Source organism: Enhydra lutris, unplaced genomic scaffold, assembly GCF_002288905.1.
Source record: "Enhydra lutris kenyoni isolate GAN:26980312 unplaced genomic scaffold, ASM228890v2 scaffoldscaffold3, whole genome shotgun sequence".
Lineage (NCBI taxonomy): Eukaryota > Metazoa > Chordata > Mammalia > Carnivora > Mustelidae > Enhydra > Enhydra lutris.
This window is the reverse complement of record NW_019154087.1, coordinates 75,223,216-75,229,215: the sequence shown is the minus strand read 5'-3', so window position 1 is coordinate 75,229,215 and position 6,000 is coordinate 75,223,216.

Below are 6,000 nucleotides of genomic sequence, written 5' to 3'. Positions count from 1 at the left end.
GACAGGTGGGGAGGGGACAGGTTCCCTCTGCTTCTGTGAGCCTGTCCAGACTGGCTCAGACTGTGGGAGCACAGGCCACGGGGCATGGGGTGGAGGCCCGGGGGGGGAATCTGTTCTGATTGATTGTTCATGCCACAGACATTTAGAGAGAGCAGCGTGGGGCTAAGTGCTGCGTGTTCCAGGCTGCAAAGCCTGGTTCTCACCCTCATGAAGCTCAGAGTCTGGTAAAGGAACCATCAGGAAAGTTCCTTGTAGCAGTGCTATGGCTTGAGAGGGCCAGTATGTCCAGTGGTTGAAGATCCAGCCCAGGGCTAGACGGCAGAGGTGAAATCCCTGCTTTCTCATTCATTACTTCTGCTCCTCAGCCTCTCTGTGTCTCTCAGTCTCCTCATCTGTGTAATGGGTCAGTGATACTACTTGCCTTGTAGGGTCATTGTGAGGATTCATGTGCTCGTGCATGTAACACTCCTAGAACAATGGTTGGCATCGTCCGCTCTGAGTAAGCGTTAGCTCATGTTGTCGTGATGAGATCATTGTTTCTCTGGTGTGCTCTCCTTGCATCCTGGGCACACACAGCTGGGGTGAGTCAAGGAACACTTCCTGAAAAAGAAAACCCCTGAGAAATGATAGACAGAGGGAGAGAGGGAGGGAAGGGTTCCAGGCTGAGGGAATAGCTTGTGCAAAGCCCCGAGGGTGTAAGAGAGCGTGCTCCTCCATGGGACAGGAGCTTTGAGGAAATTGCATACTGTGGAGAAGATATGAAACAGTTCTCCGAAGAACCTCAGACTGGGGGGACCAGGCATGAGCTTGGGGATCCAAACAGGGCGAGGGTGGCTTTAGAGTGTCTTAGAACGTGGAACAACAGGGAGTGAGTGCAGCCGGGGAATGGGCTCAGCCCACCTTCATCCTTGAGAGAGACAGAGACAGGGAGAGAAGGAGAGAACGTATCAGCAGCCTCTGCACCCTTTCCTGCCCATGAAGTCCATCTAGGAAGTGGGTTTGAAAGTTGTCCAAGTGAACAGATTAGATCATAATGGCACAAGGGCCTAATTGGCCGGATGACTGAGATGCACCCACCTGGCTTCTCCAGCAGCCCAAGAATTAGCTCATGGCTGGCCTGGCCTCCTTCGCTGCAGCCACTGTGGGCTGGAGTTAGCCAGGAGCATGTTCGAGCAGCAGTCCTCCTGGGCAACATAGGTCCCCGGGCTCTGGTTTGTCACTGCTACAAAAAGGTGGATGTGCCCCTGAGGGTCGTGTTCTGTTGCGGGAAATCTTATGTTCCCGGCAGCCGGGTGGCCTGCCTGGCAGGGCACGCCCGAGCCTGGTGGGATGAGGGTCTGACCTTGTTTTTCTGGGCTCCTGGTTGTGCCAACGTGCTTTGGCTTTCCTCCCCAGGCTGTCTGCCTTTGCAAGGCTCAGAGTGAGAGAAAATATGTTCCCCAGTGGCAGGAAGGACTTAGATTAGATATAAAGCAACCGCCCCACTCAGGTATTGGTGGGCTCTTCCTCTCAGTGCCCGTGTTCCCAGGTCCAAAGGAGAGGGAAGTCCCTACCGCTCTTTCAGACCAGGAAGCCAGGGCTGGCGTCTGCTCCCCTGCACCCAGTGGAGTGCCCACTAAGTGCCCACATCCCTACGGTGACCTGAGTCAGTGACATTCCAGCTCAGCTCCTGGCAGCCTAGCTGGATGGGGTAGGAACAGCCCCCCAGCGGCTCTCAGGCTCCAAGGCTTCCAGAGGGGCAGCGATCCCCGGGATGCTGTCGGAGGACCAGAAGACCAGACAACGAGTCCTATTTGAGCAAATCTTCACCACGTGCATGTGCTGTGGGAAGCAGTCTGGGGCTCAGTCCCTGCCTGCTATGGGTGGCTGCACACGTCAAGGGGCGAGTCCCTGACTCAGGCCACCCCATACCCACACATGCCTTGATGCGATAATAATCCTCAGGTGGGTTCAAAGGTTGCAGAGAGCTTTCACCTACCAGACTCCAGCCGATCCTCACATGAGAGGGGTTGGGGTAGGAAGCCTCTTTGTACAGAGGAGGACACGGAGGTCCCAGCAATGAGGTTTTGGGGAGCACACCTGGGGCCAGGGCTGAGGCATTCAGCCCCCCTGCCTTTGCTCTTATCATGTGGATAACACACTGTCAAAGCCGGTCACTCCCGGGGCCCTGAGCTGGGGATGGGGGTGTTTAGAATAGGAGCAGGGAGGGAAAGGAGTGGGGATGGAAGAATGGTGTTTTCCTAAACTGGGCTTTTTTTCTCTTTCCCATGGCAGACCTGCTAGTCACCACTGTGTGATGAAACTCGGAGGGGGACACCTGAACTTCTGGGGGGATGTGAGCTCCCAGGGAAGGATGCTGGGTGCAAGGAGTGGCTCGGGCAACCTAACAGGTCTGGGATGAACGGGATGACTGCCCCGTGCTGCACAGAGTGGGCTATCTGGTCACATGACAGATGTAGCACGGATAGGTTTCATCATCTTAAGAATAATAGTTTTAAAGTATCCTGTTGCCTAGGGCTTACCATAGAACAGTCACAGTGGAAAGGGCTGGAGATTTGTTACTTCAATCCTTGAAATGGCCCATGAAGCTGATGTTATTACCACCAGGGCTGGCTTCATGAGCAAGGGACCCCGGCAGCCCCGTTGGGCCCCGTGCTTGGGTAAATGCGCTACGGTTGCCATCTTGAAATTCCTAAATACTTTTCCACAGTGAGCGCTGCATTTTCATTTGCACCGAGCCCAGCAAATTATGTAGACGAGCCCGGTTACCCTCACTTCTTAGAAGAGGACAGAAGCATGGAGTGGTCGAGAAGCGACATGTCCAAGATCACAGAACTGGGTGTCCTTGGGAGTAGACAGAGAGGCCAGCCACTGTCTGAAGACTGTGCCCAAGTCTGGCTGCTGGCCCCGTCTGTGGTCAGAGGTGACTTACTCCACCCCTCCCAACCTTGATTTTCTCCTTTGTGAAATGGGGTGATCCCACCAGCTCCTCAAGGGCCACTGGGAGGCTTGAGTAAGAGGATGCATCCAAGGGTTCTTTCACACACTCCCTAAGCTCAGCGGATCAAAGACTCATCATTAGCTGATTCAACCGTGCATTGGCGCTCCTGGTAATGTCTCCAAGTCCTTCTGACACTGTCTTCACAGGGTTTCTCGGGGCTGCTTTAGAAACCACCAATTAAAATAAACTCCCCTACCCTTGGAGGCAGCCTCCTAAAGTCATGGAGTCATAGCTCTTTCCCACTCCCAAGGGAAGACCCTCCCCTAGCAGGTTCTCCCTCCCGCCACAGCTGCCCCTGACTTCTGCAGGGAAGCGTGCTGCCCAGGGAGAGAATGAGGGCGACTTCCGGTCCGTGTCATCTGCTCAGGCAACTGCGGTGTGGAGAGAGAGAGCACTGCTTACCGTCTGTCTTCCCTTAGATCCTCTCCCAAAAGCTTCACTGGAAACCATCAGAGCTGTCTGGTGGAAAGAAGTCCTGTAAGGTAGAGCTGCCCCGAGGCACACTCAAAACACATTCTGGCAGCTCAGCAAAGGGGCAACTGGCGCCTGGGAGGGGCTGCTAATAGGTCTTTAGATTCGGAGAGATTCTGAGAAGCCTGTGTGACCTTGAGAGGCGCAGAAAGCCCCTCAGGAAAATACCCTGCATCGGCAAAGCATGCTACACCTGCAGAAAGCGTGTACAAACCTTAGTTCTGCCAATCCCCCAAACCTAGGAGATTGATATTATCACCCCCATTTTATAGGCCAGGAAACTGAGGCCCAGCAAGCCTGACAGCACCTGCAGCTCGGCCCTCTGACCCCTAGTCTAGGGTTTCTAGCTCCAGACCAGGGGTTCTCAGCCCTGGCCGCTCCCTCACACCACCTGGGGAGCTTTAAAAACATGCTGATGGTTGAGCCTCCCCCCCCCCCCCCCCCCCCCCCCCCGCATTAATGGAATCCGAACCCCTGGGAGTGGAGTCTGGGAATCCATTTTTGTGGAAGTTCCTGAGGATTTCCATCTGGGTGGCTGGAGGTGAGAACTAGGTTTCTCTGCCATTCGTTGGGGTAGACTATTCTCCCTCATTCCTCAGGGATACCTCCAGACGGGCCAGGCTCAGAGCATGGGGAGGACAGCCAGATATCCCTCGGTCAGATCACGTGACAGGCAGAGATTGTAGAAACAGTCCAAAAAGACAGCAAGGTCTGTCCTCCTCCTCTTCCTCCTCCCCGTTCTTCCTCTTTAAGATTTTATTTGTTTATTTGAGAGAGAAAGAGAGAGAGAATGAGCACAGTCAGGTACAGAGGGAGAAGCAAGCTTGGGAGCCCAACATGGGGCTGGATCCCAGGACTCTCTGAACCAGTCAGACATCTAACTGATGGAGCCACCCACGTGCCCCCAAATTTTATTTCTTTATTTGAATGACAGAGAAAGGAGAGGGAGGGAGCATGAGCAGGGGAGAGGGAAAGAGAGAGAACTAGACTCACCACTGAGCAGGGAACCCAATGCAGGGCTTGATCCCATGACCCTGAGATCATGACCTGAGCGGAAGGCAGAGGCTTAACCGGCTGAGCCACCTGGTCTGTTCTTCCTGAACATCTCCATCACTAGGTGGGAGGGAGGCCCCAGAGCTTCCCTGGAGGGATGAGTCTATGTTTTTATTTTGCTCCCTCTGAATCTCTGCCTCTTCCTATGCCATCCCCCAACACCCCATGTCCAGTTCTCATCACCCAAACAAGTAATCAGAACTCTTAGTTTTAGTTTTTCTCCTTCCAGAGATCATTTTATTCTCATAGAAGTCAATAAAAATCTGTCCCTTCTCCTCCTTTTCTACACCCTCCAGACTACAAATAATTTGTTTTGTTTTGTTTTTCCATGGAAGCTTTATCTTGGACATCGCTCCATACGAATTCATTCTTTTTCGGCATGCCCTTAGCACACATTTTTAAAGATCAGCCTGAGAACCAAGGACTTCTCTCCTTGGTCTGAGTCAAATGTCCCCTACTCTGATGTACCTATCTCCAGTTGCCTGGACCCTGTGGGTGCAGGGATGCCGCTGGGAGGCTGGAATCTCTTACTCAGACTTGGAGCTCCTTCTCTACATTGTGCTCAGACCACCTCCCCGGAGATGGGAAGGCCAGATCAGATCAGAGAGCCACAGCCCTTGTCCACGAGGCGCTAGAGTGCGTGCATTTTAAGTAAATGTGAGAACCATCTTTCTAGAAGGGTGGTGAGTCATAGTCCTCGCTCCGTTTAACAATCCTCCTTGAGGGAGGTCGGCTCTTCCCAAAGCGGTTGCAGGTTTATTTGTTTCCTCCTCGGAAGCGGTGAGGTAAGGTGTTGTCTCTGGAGGAAGAAGCTGAGGGTGTGCAGGAGGACCTGGAGGAGACAGCGCCTGAGGACAGGGGCTGTGGTGGATGGGGCGGGGCAGGGTCAGCATCCCCGGACCCCAGGGCACAACTGTGTCTGCCTGGGGACCCACAAGGGCTCTGTTGCTCCAAGGAGAGACCAGCTCCCTCAGAATCAGACAACCCAGTCTTGTCCTTGCTGATCGCCAGGAGCTCTCAGGTGAGTCATCCAAACTGTCAGAGCCTGGCATGTAAAATGGGGACAGAAAGAAGCAACTACAGACCCGCCTTGAGGACTGAATGAGATAATGGAGGTGGAATCATGTCGTCAGCGGTGGAACACTGTACAGAGCATTGATGTGTTATTAACTTCTGTGCATTGAGTTAAGGCTTAAAATTGCCTCACTTCTCGTCCTGAGGGAGCCATCAGCAGCCCTGTCACCTAACCTCTCTGAGCCTCAGTTTCCCCTCCTGAGGAACTCAGGAATGTGGCAGGCCTCCTGCCAGGGGAGGGATTAATACTGACTTCATTTGCATCCTTCCTGCAGGGCCTCCAACCAGCCAGCCAGCAGCTTCTCACCGCCTGCCCTGGCCCGTGAGGAGGGAGCTCAGTCCTGCCTTCCCGCCAGTCTCAGATCTGCCTGCACCTCCAGGACTGATAGATCTTCTTGGCA